This window comes from Micrasema longulum, unplaced genomic scaffold (genome assembly GCF_059751315.1).
Source record: "Micrasema longulum isolate JH-2025_06_02 unplaced genomic scaffold, ASM5975131v1 h1tg002170l, whole genome shotgun sequence".
NCBI lineage: Eukaryota > Metazoa > Arthropoda > Insecta > Trichoptera > Brachycentridae > Micrasema > Micrasema longulum.
This window is the reverse complement of record NW_028279335.1, coordinates 218310-232643: the sequence shown is the minus strand read 5'-3', so window position 1 is coordinate 232643 and position 14334 is coordinate 218310. Positions and strand designations below refer to the sequence as shown.

General features: G+C 29.9%; 1 protein-coding gene across 1 annotated transcript in view; it reads left to right on the top strand.

The window, feature by feature from the left end:
* The first annotated feature begins 1159 nt into the window (after window positions 1-1159).
* Window positions 1160-14334, top strand: part of LOC148272874 (glutathione S-transferase 1-like) — a 32742-nt gene continuing 19567 nt past the window's right edge. Inside the window, exon 1 of the mRNA XM_088239464.1 lies at window positions 1160-1299. The gene's annotated coding sequence lies outside the window, so the exon portion shown is untranslated. The remainder of the gene's footprint in view (window positions 1300-14334) is intronic.

Below are 14334 nucleotides of genomic sequence, written 5' to 3'. Positions count from 1 at the left end.
TGTATAAAGGCTGCCTAGAGATCGGGTACTTACTCAATGAAAACCAAATACCGCCTATACAAAGCCTTCATAACATCTATTCTCCTCTACGGATGCGAATCGTTGCACCTCACTAGACCCCAAAATAACCTAAAATGAGTTTTGAAAATAGGAGTCTGAGAGGAATCTTGGGTGTGCGATGGTTTGACTTTGTGAAGAATGAAGTAAAAAGAGAACGGATGCAGCAAATTCCGGTGACAACTGTCACCAAGCGGAGGCCATACGGTTGGCTGGGCCCTGTACTACGGATGCCTCCTGAGGACATTAAGCACGCTTGCCTACTTTACAAGGCGTCAGGTTCTCGACGCCCTGGACGTCCACCGCTGACTGTTCGTCAGCAGTTTATGTTGGAACTTCGGGACGAGAAACTGACTTAAGAGGACGCACAGGATCTGGCAGCCGATATAGATGCACAAAGGCTCTTTGTGGATACCATACGCTCCAACCAGGTAGTGGACATGGAATGATGATGATGATGATGACAATAATACAAAATAGAGATGAAAATAATTGAATAAATTTTCTAATCGAATGATGGGTAATTTAATGAATGAAATAATCGAATTGATCATTGATTTTCGTATTCCATAGGTAATAGAGATGGGCGTTGCGGTTATTGTACGAGTAATCTATGGTCACTCAAGACTATTTTCAAATAATAAATACTAAGTTGTCCAATTTGATAATTCATTCGAATGAATACGGTAATCGGATGCAATCGATTATTTTTATTCGAATGAATCATCTCTTAATACAAAACATTTTATCTACTTATGATTTTATAATCATTTTAACAAGAAAAGATAAGAGTAAAAATGAGATACGGCGTCATATTTCAACGTTTAAACCGGGCTTCACTCAACTGAAAAAAAAAGTATAATAGGTATTTTATAATTAAACTCAACTTGACCAATATTACTTAGACCTTATGTAGGTCTAATCGTGTAGTGAAGTTTGTCTAATAAAATCTAACAACAGCTGCCGAGTTTAAACGTCGCAAGCTTAACGTTTAATCCTTGGTTAAATACGTGAATATCTTTTGCGTAACCATTCGTTTCGTTTAACATCGCGTCGGATCTAATGGGGGCTTTGCTAGTTTTTGCGTTGTTTACAAAAAGCGTAACATAATTTGAATCACGTGACCTCGGCAGTTCCATGTTCCATTATTGAAATTCAACATAATTTGCCGGCCGGCAAAGCGACATTCAGTCGTGTCTTAGCCATCATCCGGTGTCCACGCCTGTCTGCACCAGAAAACCGGTGAGTCTTGCCTGCTGGTCGATTTGTTTGATGACGAAACGTTAATCTTGCCAAGAATTTATGCTCGTTTTACTTTCATTTTCATAAACGTGTTAATTAAAATGCCGCTACGTATTTCTATTAGTCAGAAACAAGTTTAATATATTCATTAACGTTTAGTTATTTGATTCTTAACATTTAAATCAAACGCACGGTTGATGAAATGTTACGGCTGACTAAATACGAATACTTTTATTCCAAAAAGTACTAAACATGCAATTTTTTGTTACGTTTGCAAACAACAATAGCAAAATAAATATTTCCCACCATTAAAAAAATGCTTACATGATTTATGGTAAACACACGTTAAAAACATTAAATATATGTAAATAAATGTAAAATATTTTATGAAAACAAAATGCTGCAGAAGATTATTTATAAATTAGTAGAAAATATTTTGGCCATAATAATTGCAGATAATTTTTATATATTTTATTTGTTTGTATTGAACAAATTTTAGTACCTAATAAATAAGTTGATAATTGTTTTTTTTTGTTTTTTCATCAATTTTTTACTTATTTGTTTAAACAATATAATATTTCATAGTCACTATAGTGGTATTTTAAAGATAAGACATCATCTCACCTTCGTGTGCTATAAATAATCATGATACGCTTCGGTCGGTGTTCCAACGTAGTACCCTAAGCACCATTAAATGCGGAAACGGAATGACGATGGTGAAATTATTTTTAAGAATATCTCTTATCATATTCTATATTTAAATTGTGTAAAAAGAATATTTTTTAATTTTTTATTCGTAGTACGTTTAGGGAATATTTTTACTACCTCACATTTAGGTACCCATACCAAAAATTATAATAAATTATCTCAACTCTATTTTTTATTATGGACAATAAGTATTATACAGTGTGTTCTTTAAACTCTGTCACACCCGAAACCACGATGATCAGTATGGGCAAGAAGACATATTATCATAATGAAAAAAATATTTAGAACGAACAATTTTTTTAAAAGAAAATATTTAAAAAAACAAATGGTTACGTACTTCTGCAGGGTAGAAGCGAGGGAGGTGCCACCGCGTGGTTGACGGTATATCAGACTCCCCCTCCCCCCTCCCTCTTCAAACCCTCCTCCCACCACCTATTCCTCCTCGTTTCTCCCCAGCAGAAATAAGCAACCATTTGTTTTTTTTAAATATTTTATTTTTGTAAATTTTATTAGTTCATAATTTTTTTTTAAATGTGCCAATATGTCTTCTTGCACATACTGATCATGGTGGTTTCGGATGTGACAGGGTTTAAAGAACACCCTGTATAGAGCACAATGATTTTTATCAAGTGTTATAAACATCAGTCCTAAGTATCGATCGTTCATACGGCCTTTTACATAAAATTGTTAAAAACAAAACAATTTTTTTTTCCATTTGAGAATTAAACTTAAAACCTTGTGCATGAAAATATAACGAACCCACTTTTATCAAATCAAAATAAATAAAATTAAATTAAGTAAAAAAAAGAACATTATGTGCAGGTGTAATATTATTATCATAACAATTACGTATTCGAATTTTGGAAGGGGCCAAATTTAATTCCCTGCAGTACTCCGTACTATACAGTGGCGTACCGTAGTAATAAAATTATCATTATTTGTGTTTGTACATTTTAAAAATGATTGTGAATTTTATTTATATTCCTACGATTGTTGTACAATTGAACGTAGTTATGCAGAAAGCAGCCAGTCCACAATTTTCAAAAAATGAGATATTTATGTCATCGAGTGCAATAAGGTCAATCCTATGTTTTGTTAAAAACAGCCAGACCGCTGTCACACAAAAAACTGAATTATCACCTTCTGAAAATGGTGTCAATCACAAAAACGGCATTTCTCAATTTCTAATTATGCTTCACTAACTTAATGGAGAATTACAAGTTTGAAATCTATTTTTGCAAGATTTTTATACGGTTTTTGATTACACTATTTCACATTTATGTAGGTAAAAATTTATGTTTAGTTTATTTTAGCATCAATAACTAGATTTTTGTTTTTGGTGGAGATTTTTGAGTTTGCTTCTAATACCCTCAAATATTCGAAATGCGATTTAAAAATTACTATTTTAGAAATAGGAATCCAACTGAATAATTTTGTAAGTTTGGGAACTTAATCATCGTATTTCTGATTTCGGTGAGAGAAATTTTAGGTTTTTATGACGCAAAATATTTAACGGTTAGTTTTAATTTTGTAAAACCTCGACCCGGATTCTATGGAATAAATTTGTACTGCAATAGTTTGTGGGTTTGGGTAGAGGAAATTTAAATGCATTTTTAAGGTAATCAATACTGTATAATAAATACACTAGTATGAAGTCTTGTTTTATTATTATTTGGGACTGCACATTAAAATGTCTGCCTTGGTAAACAGGTTGAGATTTATATACATATATATATTTTTGTCAATAAATATTATTTTTATTATTTACACGAAGCCTTTTAGCACTGTAGACGACAGCTAAGCTGCAATGTTTTTTACAAAAATATTTTTATGAATCAAAAAAACGGTTTTAGAAACTCTTTCTTAATAACTGCAAACTCCACTTTCCAAAAAATCGAACTCGAGACCTCAAGTATGTTAGGCAAAAACACCAACCACTAACTACGAGATGGACTTATCTTCACTCGATTTCCTGAGTAGGGATTTTTACTTGATTCTGTATTCCAAACTTTTCGCGAGCGTAGATAACGCTTTTTTTAGTACGTATTTATGTACTTAATGCGCGCTAAAAAAACATTTTCTACGCATAGTAGTCATCGAGCCGAAAGCACTCGTGCAGCATTCTGAATCTTTTTTACTCAAAAAACTGTATTCTTATCGGCCTGGACATAGAGAAAAGATAATACATATATTGTTTTTTTTTTTAAGTCTACGATGTATGCAAGAAAAGCGATTTGCATATAAATGTTGATGAATCGAAAGTGATGGTTATTAAAAGGGATGAAAATATAACTAAGTGTAAGTTCAGATCAACGGAAATATTCTGAATTATATATGGAAATTTGTCTATTTATGGAGTATGTTTACTAGGGATGGAAAGACCGATAAAGATCTTAAAAGGTGTGAGAGTGTCGAGAACAGGTTGAACGCTGCACTGAAATTTACTTTGGCAAACAAATGTTTACCGCAGAAGACTAAACTAGCTGTTCACAATGGAGTTCTCATGCCAACTCTTAAGTATGGAATTGGAAAAATGATGATGAAAGTAGGTTAAATGCTTTTGAAATGCGATCCCTCAGGCGAATGTGAGGTAAAACAATGTATTTTAGGTGCACAAATGTCCAGATCCGTGAACTGTGTAAGACTGAGACATGCATTATCTACAGAATCAAGAAAGGGGTGCTGCATTGGTTTGGACATGTAGAGCGAATGGACAACAAAAGAACTGCCAAAAGGATCAACGATGAAATGTTTATGGATGCAGAAAACAAGGAAGATCAAAAAAGGCATGGCACGATCAAGTCCATCAAGTATTTAAAGGTGGACATGTTAAGAGTAGGAGTAATCGGCGTGCGTGCATGAGAAGATGTATCAATGTAGAGGAAGCGAGGTCTGTATGCAAAGATAGAGTGATATGGCGTTCTATCCTCTCTGCCTACCCTTACGGGGAAACAGCGTGATGGTTTGTTTGTTTGTTTTTTTAAATTATTTTGCAAAATATGCGTAGAAGTAATTTTTTGTCTTTGAACTTTTTCAATTTATTTTTTTCTGCAACTTCTAACTTGTTAACTTATGTAAAATAATAACTGACCTGTCCACTATTTATTGCGTTTTTTCCAAGGATTATATTTTGTGATTATGTAGTCACATCTCTCTACGTCACTGTGCCTAGAATGGTTTGATCTACTTGTGCTCTTGATAACTTTCGAACTGAAACCTGTCTGGCCTGCATAAAAAAGCGGTTCATTCCGTCTTACTTGACCAGTTTCGGACGTATTACGAAACTTTGGGTGCGTTCCTTTGCGTTTTTTGAAACACACACTGACAACTCACTACTAGTCGATTTCAAGATTGAATGCAGAGCGTTTGATGTTGATAATTATTGTTTTTATAGCGAACAGTTCAACATTTGTGCGTTAGTAACAATTTTGTGGGTTTTATGTTATATTCTTATTGTGAACACATGTGTTTTGTCAGAACTTAGTGAAACATGGGGTGTATGACATGTAAGTTACAATAATGTTATTCTTAGCAATTTTTGTACATTAAGTGCTGCATAACAGCGTTTATTAATTGTATATTATTTGATTACATTATATTATTTAAGTTACCTTTTAAATCTAGAGACATTTTAGTGAAACATCATTTTTTATCCACAAATTTGTTACACACCTGTCTTGTATCTGGTGAAACGCAAAATGAGAAAATCATACAATTTTGCCATTTTTAAAGCGAAAGTTTTTTTGATCGCGCAATAATAAAAAAATAAAAAACATAAATTAGATCAAATCAACAATAATGGTATTAATAATAAAATTATACTTAAGAGTTGTATGTAACTAAATTATAATTAGTTTTGGACCGGCAGATTACGCCACTTCAAATTTAGACTTAACTAAGTTATCTGGGTTCTCATATAAAAAATAACAATTATGGTATTTATATTAAAATTATACTTAAGAGTTGCATGTAACTAAATTATAATTAGTTTTGGACCGGCAGATTACGCCATTTCAAATTTAGACTTAACTAAGTTATCTGGGTTCTCATATAAAAAATGTAACATTTTTAAAAAAAAAATAATTTGGAGATAAAACATTGAACATGAAAGTGGCAAAAGCAAAATCTTATTTTTTTGTTTTTGTAAAGAAATACAAGCATTTAAAATTATATGCATTTTTGTGACATTTCCTTTTATTTCTACGTAAAATTATGCCTTCGGTAATACTTTAAAAAAAATATTAACTGAAATATTTTAGTTGAAACCCTTTTTTAAAGAATTTTTTACTCTTTTATTATAAAAAGAAGATAATTCTGGTTGTAATATTCAATTTTTAACAATACCTTATTTTCGTTTTTATTACCTTCATATCTGCCCTTATCGGTACTGGTCTTTATATGATAACTCATATACCTAAATTCAGTTTAAATTTGAAATGGCGTAATTAACTGGTATGAAACTCATTACATTTTAGTTACATAAAACTTTCAAGTATATTTTTCATTAGAAATACCTTAAAAATTATCGTTTTTTATATAATTTATGTTTTTTTATTATTGCGCAATTAAAAAAAACAATCGTTTTAAAATGGAAAAATCGTATGATTTCCTCATTTTGCTAGCATTTACCAGACTACAGCCTAAAGTAATGAACATTTCATTTAAGGTACTAAGAAGGTATTTTTCAGTTTTTATTTGACGTTCTTTCTTGTTCAAAATTGTGTGCAGAAAACAACTTCAGAATAATCTAGAAATTGAATTATCGTTCGCTGAAGTGATTAATTGAGTGTGATTGTGGGAAACTATTTGTTCTTATATTCCGAATCTACAAAGTGATCTATAATCAATTTGAAGTCATGTGTCATTTTACTGACGGCATCACAGAATTTCAAATATGCACTTTCGCCCATATGTTCGCCTCACAGGTTACGCTATTCGGAACAATATCCTTTGCTTTTATCATAATTTTTACGCATATGAGACTCGAAAAAAGAAAGTCCATGTATGTTTTGCGTTTTATGTATAATTTTTTTTTTACATAAAAAATATATAAATTGAACTGATTGATAACTTGTTTGAAAATAATTTGATGTCTACTGAATTATCATTTAAAATTCCCTTGTTTGTCTTTGCTTTATAGATATATGTTATTTTTGTTAAATTTATTGTACTTTTTTTCTTCAGACAATGTTATTGGTTTTGACCGTGTATTTAATAAATAAATAAAGTATTATTAATATTTAAAGCATTAACTTTGTGGTCAAAAGTTTTAATAAATGTAATTAAATATTAATAAATAACCACTTACCGACTTTTTATGTCTACCGGTCTCTTTGTCAGGACACCAATTAAACCAACATACAAAACCAAAATATATCCAAATTCTTACCAAATAATATCAAACCTGCTTTTTATAAAACTAAGAATACTGGTAAATTATTGCCTAATAATAAATAAAAAAATAGTTTATTAAATAATTCAGGTGTTTACCTTTTAAAATGCAATTATTATCCTTCTGTTAACGTTGGAAGAATATCAGTTTTGACATTCGTGTTAAAGAACATAATATGAGGTGTTTACATTATAACAATTTCTCCGAAATGGCAAATCACCTAATCAATATTAATCATGACTTTCATAAAAAAAGGGACATAAAATCTTACATAAAAATAATAAAGAGTTAAAAGTAAATAATATGGAAATATTTCACATAAGGAAAGCTGTGAAAAATAATGTTCCTTTGATAAGTAATCAAACAGCTTTTCAATATAGCCTATTATACGAGGTTCCATTGTAATAGTCACCCTAAACCTATTAAACTCAAGCTCCTCCTTCCACCCTCTCTCCTTTTTTTTCAACTATTTCTCAAACAACATTAAATAATTTCATTATCTAATCAGTAGTGCATGTGCTCATTAAAATGCATGTCTTGTTGGTTTTATATTTTCGTTCAACAAATATGGTGAAGGTGGATAGTGGGTTTTGCATGTTGGTTTAATTGGTGTCCTGAAGAAGAGATAAGAACGTTTCAAAATCGTTAGACATAGAAAAGTCGGTAATATTTAATAACATTTAGTAAAATAAATAAAAAATCTGAATACTGTCTTATTTGGTGCGCATATATTTATTACGGTGTGTCATATAAAAAAACTGACTGATTACTTACTATTAAAAAAAAAAATTTTAATATTTCGGGTCATGCTGCCGTAGTAGTATTAAAAACTCACTGATCGAATGTCCGAAAGTCAAACCCCACTCTACGACAACTCGATTCTCATTTATCCAGCAGAAATTATTTACAAATTTTATAATATAAGCTTTTAGGAATGAAAATATTCTGGCAAATTATTAACCCATTTTTTTAAAATAACATTTTGAGTGCGTCCAAATGTTTGTATATAAACATCGATTTTACTTCCTCATAACTATGAGGATTGAAATTTATCGCAACTGAGAGGGAAAACGTTTTTGAATAGGGAATATAGAAGTCAAGTCATTTACAAAGCTTATTATCTGTCATTGGAAGAGGCCACATTAACCGGCTAATGACAGACCATAAGTCTTGCAATTGCCTAAACTTCAATTTTCCTTTTTTCAAATGTTTTTATTTTCTGTTGCAATGAATTTATTTTATCGTTAAATTAGAATAATAATAACAAAACCTTAAAATGTATAATTTTTCCTTTGTTAATTACGAAGATTTTAATGCCAGTCCTCCTTTTATAACTAAGACGTTTTTCACACGCACTAAAGGTTCCTTGTTCGACTCTGTCAGATTACAAAAAAACTAACGTAGGTTTCCCTAAATCTGGGTGTTTTGTCATGTAATTTACTAATGAAATAATTCTGGCCTGTTGCGGTGTAAAAGAAATCATAATTTCTTGTTTCAATACCTATGAATAGTAGCTGTGTGTAAATATTTTAATTTTCTTGTATTTAAAAAATAAATTTAAATATTATTATTTGTATAAACATGTTTATTCTGGTCTTTCCGGCTGTTAATTTTTATATGTTATTCATTGTTTTTATAAATGTAAATAATATTATTAAGTCAGTATAAATATAATCTTCACCAACAAGCTACAAAAAGTGGCTAGGTGGGATTTTAGTTTTAGTAAAAATATAACAAGTGAATTTTTTTTTAAATTGTAAAAATTTATAAATATGCTATAAAATAAAATAAAAATAAAATAAAAAAATGTATTTGTAAATGCATTTTTTTAAAAGTGCTTTGAACGATGATTTTACCCTTATTAAAGTTTGGTCAAAGAATCGGTTTGTGGTCCCGTGGCAATCTCACTGATCAGAGGCTCGAGATTCGAATTCCACTCTACCTCAACTGTGAAATGGCCCCCAAAATTTGAATATTTACGCTTATTATAAGAAGGCAAAATATAATTTTTTTAATCCTTTTTTTTAAAGGGCACTGAGAGACAAAATCTTACTCAGGTAAACCCTTGCGAACTTTAACAAAGGACATATTGAAAAATATCGGAAAAAAGTTTTACAAATTTTATACAGAACAATTAAACGTAGTTATGCACAAAGCAGCCAGTCCACAATTTAAAAAAAATGAGATATTGATGTTATTGGTAAAGTCAATTCTATGTTCTGCTAAAAACAGCCAGACCGTTTTCAGACAAAAAGTTGTTTTAATCACCTTCTGAAAATGGTATCAATCACAAAAACGGTATTTCTCAATTGGCAGAAAACACTCACAACACAAGAAAATCTTAACAAATTTAAAAATCACTAAAACTGGTCAAATACATAATTAAATTCTTGTTTGTAATGTAAAAAAAACCTAATACATTCCTTGTTTATCATTTGTTAAAGTCAAAAACATTCCAACTGTTGTGGAGATTTGTTTATTCACTCTTTTCACAGAGGTGCTATTATATCAGTTTCACTTTTCTATGGCTGGCTGCTTTCTGCATTACTACGTTTAATTCTATGTTCTGGTAAAAACAACCAGGCTGCTTCTAAAAAGAAAACTATAAAAATCACCTTCTGAAAATAGGTGGATCACAGAAACGACATTACTTAATTTGCAGAAAACACTAACAGCATTAAAAAAATCTTACGGTATAGATGCTAATGGGAAGATTAATGTTTCCAGTAATCTAGTTTTCTGAAATAAATTGAAGTGGATAAATACATAAGTATTTTAATTTTATAAATTCATTAATTTAAAAACTCCTGTAATCAAAAAACATGTTTTAACACATAATGACACCTCATTCATTTTTGTATTATTTAATATTAGATCTGGCTTTTTTCTACAAAATGCATATTTTAGGTTGTCTGATTGCTAGACTTTAAAATGACACAAAAATTTCGTAACAATAATGTTTAAAGTTAATATAATAAATCAACTAAGTGATTTTTTTCCAATTAAGTACCCTAATATAAATATAAAATAGCACTTTCTATGCATAATGACACACATGCAGAAGAGTTTTTTAGGGCTGAATGTTTATAGCGAAATCCACATCTTAGGTAGTGGTGTAGTCAACCAGACTTCAAAATCATTTTAAACTGGTCAAATACAAATGCGTTTTTCAAAACAACGCATTATTTATCATTTATCCAACTAAAAACCATTCCAACTGTTGTGTAGATTTGATTATTCACTCTTTTCACAAAGGTGCTATTATCTTAGTTTTACTTATCCATGTCTAGCTTTTGCAATTACTGTTTTATTTATATTGTAGATTCTTCTAATTATTCGTTTAATTTATAAAATAATACTTTGATAAAAACTGTTATTTATACATCAGTATCGTAATGTACATAAAACAAAATGAGACCAATTATTCCAATAAGTAGCTCATTGCAATAAAACGTGATTAAAACATTTCGAAATATGACCTTTCTGTAACTAAATGAATTGCAAGTGCGTAACCACCAAGCCGTACAACCGGTCATTGAAAATGAGTTATGCTTATTTTAAGCGTGGTATTAGAACAATAAATAAATATTTTTAAATATTTGAAGAGAGATGGAGAATATTTTGAAGACGTTAAGCAAGGCATTTGAATATGTTTTTTTATCGGCAAAGCTACTGAACGTAAATAACATGACTTGTTATTTGGTGTTTTAAGTGCCCCTAAACACAATTCTGCCCACATTTGAACATCCATACTTGAATACTGTTGATTTTTCGGGAAAGCGAGAAGTTGAAAAATATTAGCAATTTTCTTTTCAAAACGTCTTAAGAAGTGGAATCCTGTCTTGTTTACAAGCATTTGGACATACATGGGTAATTAAACTAACTGATATTAGAAGAAGTACAAAAAAAAGTAATAATAATACTTGGATATTCAAATACCAGCAAAATAGTGAATGTTACGCGGTGAGCAATGCGGTCATATAAACGAACCAATAGCTGGTCATAAACCCTGTAAATGCCAAGACTTCCATATTCCCTTCTAAAAAATGTTTTACCTCTATTGCAAAATATTTATATACATCAATATTAATCTATGAAAATTGTCCGCCGGATGCCCTACATTGGGCATCACTCATAAACTTGGTATGAAGTTACGCCTAGGCATAGTGATAGAATAATGGGAATATGATCTTTGTTATAGTAGTAGAATAAGAATGGTATTCCCATCCTAATTTTACCACTATGCCTGGGCGTAACTTTATACCAGGTTTATAAGAAAGGCCCAACGCGTACATGTATATTTACGATTACATACATTTTTAAAATGTTTTTTGTTAGTAAATCATCTTAACTGCCTAACAATGGAAAGCTTCCATTTTCAAGACTGTTGTTGTTAATATATCTTTTTTAGAATTGATTATTTTTATCATAAATATTAGCTGCGTAAATTATTTTTTATCATTTGTGTTAGTTTTCCCATATTTATAGTTAATATTCGAAAGGAGATAAAATTAATTTAAAATGTAAATCAAAAATGTCTATCTTAACCGTTATAAATTTGAACGAAATTGTGTGATAATAAATTAGGCAACATCATCATTATTCACTTTCCGCACCTGGTGGTGCATAGGATACTGCATCGGTACACCAATCGCAGCGTATCTTGATCATTTTTGTAACATGAAGGTAAGATGATCAGTCTTACGCTTTAGGTATCAGTCCAGGGACTATGAAATATTCCAGTGTAAAACACTATTTTAAATAAATATTTTTATTTCGGCAATCCAACCCATGACCTCTTGCATGGTAGGCAAGCGTGCTAACCATTACACTAGGAGTTCGACACTAAGGATAGATTTCCCATTTTCTACAGTAAATGTGTTTTTTTAGAAACTGTTATTTTTATCATAAATGTTATCGACTTCAATTTTTTTTTATATCCTTTTTGTTAATTTACCCATTTTTATATTTAATATTCTAAAGAAAATTAAATTATATTATAATTTAAAATAAAACAATATATGTAAAGTCATTAATTAGGCAAAGGTTAGTAAAAATTACAATTTAACAAAAAGTATGTCGCGATGATGAAATACGTGCCGTTTTTCCTATAAGACGCGAGACGTCTCGTTTTCAAATAATTAAAAATAAGCGTGTTTTAAATTAAAGTAACATATTTTTACAACATCCCACGGAAAAAAATAATAACCAAGCTACCGTCGTATTTTTTTGCTTATTTAAAAAACAACAATAATAAAAAATCGTATAAAACCCTATTTTATTTTGCAGAATGTTATAATTTCCCAAATTCTTTCTACTGATTTGTTTCCCAGTGGAATATTTAAAAGGTCCCATTTTTGTCAATTTGACAAAATTGTAATTATCAATCCTGCTCTCACTCCATATTTTAAAAGATAATTACAGCCACTCACCAGTCTGATGATGTCTGTTTCAACGAAATCCGGTCAATGGTAAAAAATTCAAATTAAAGGTCAATACTAAAAATTGTATTTTAAAAATGAATTTTGACGACTTTACGAGTAGACCTTATTTCGACACTTTTATAATAATTTTATAATTTTATTCACTAGTTTCTTTATTTCGTAATCCGACGTTCCGGTCACAAATAATTTGGCCGTTATTCATGCTTATTTTTTTTTATTAGTCTATTTCCCAATTATTATTATTGTAAATTATTGATAAAACTTTTGATGTATTGCGTGAAAACTTGATAAATCAATGAAATTTTATGATTTTTGTAACTCACCGCAAGCTGTGGACAGTTACTAAAAACTACTCACCGAGTTATACGTATTTGGTATTTTGTGTATGTGTTAGTATTGCTAGTAGTTTGGTATTGTTACAAAACAATAAAATAAAATTTAAAAACTATTTATTATAACATTTTTGCGAATGGTTTTTATTTTTACTTGGGTACCTATATTTGTTTACTTTTGAATGTAATATTTATTTATTATTGTTACTAACGGCCGTAGCCAATTTGTACAAAATTAATTAAATACAAAGTCATTTGATATAAAGAAAACAAGCTTAGTGTTGCGGTTAAACTCAGTAAATGTAATGTTTGTAAAAAAAAAAAAAAAAAAGATATACAGTAAACGAGTGAAGTATAGAAGACTTTTTACTACGTAGTAGTAAAAAAGATATGCGTTTTAGGTTTGTAAATCTTACATAGGCCCACAAATTCAGCAAAAATAAAAATAAATAGACAAATGTAGATCCATTGACAAATAAATACATAAACGCACCCTTTAGAATAAATTACATTTTAAAAGTCGTGACACGAAAGCGTACTAGAAGTTCAAAAATAAAAAAAATTGTATGTTTAATTGTATATACCATTTATTTATCAATCATATATACGTCCTAAGGGAATGGGGAAATATCACGTACTACAAATACTGATAAAAATATAAAAAATTGATTTAAAATAATTCATTGTATTTTTTAAAATCAATATTGATATTGTGAATAAATGTTTTCAGATTATATAAATTTAAAAAAAAAAAAATTATTAAGAGTTATCTCGACTGTCTATAAAGAAAAACCGTTATTTTTGTACAAAAGTGAGTATATTTGCTTGAACATTCAAAATATCTTCGTCGGTAACCTATTATAATTGAACAAATTAAGAAGAAAAAAAATGAGGATAAATGTAAACTTTCCATTGTAATCGGGGCCCTGGTCAATAGATACTGTTAATAAACGACTCACGCAAACGCATGAACATGAATTATCCTCGACTATAACATGCAAAAAAAAAACCCGAACTTTTTTTTTTATTGAAAAAATTGGTAGTCGAAATTTCTGATGTAGCGCCACATTTCTGCTACAGGGCCTGGTCTAAAGATCCGACCAAAAATAGATTTTATCTATAAATATTTATTGAAAGATGTTTTTAATACAAGTTAATT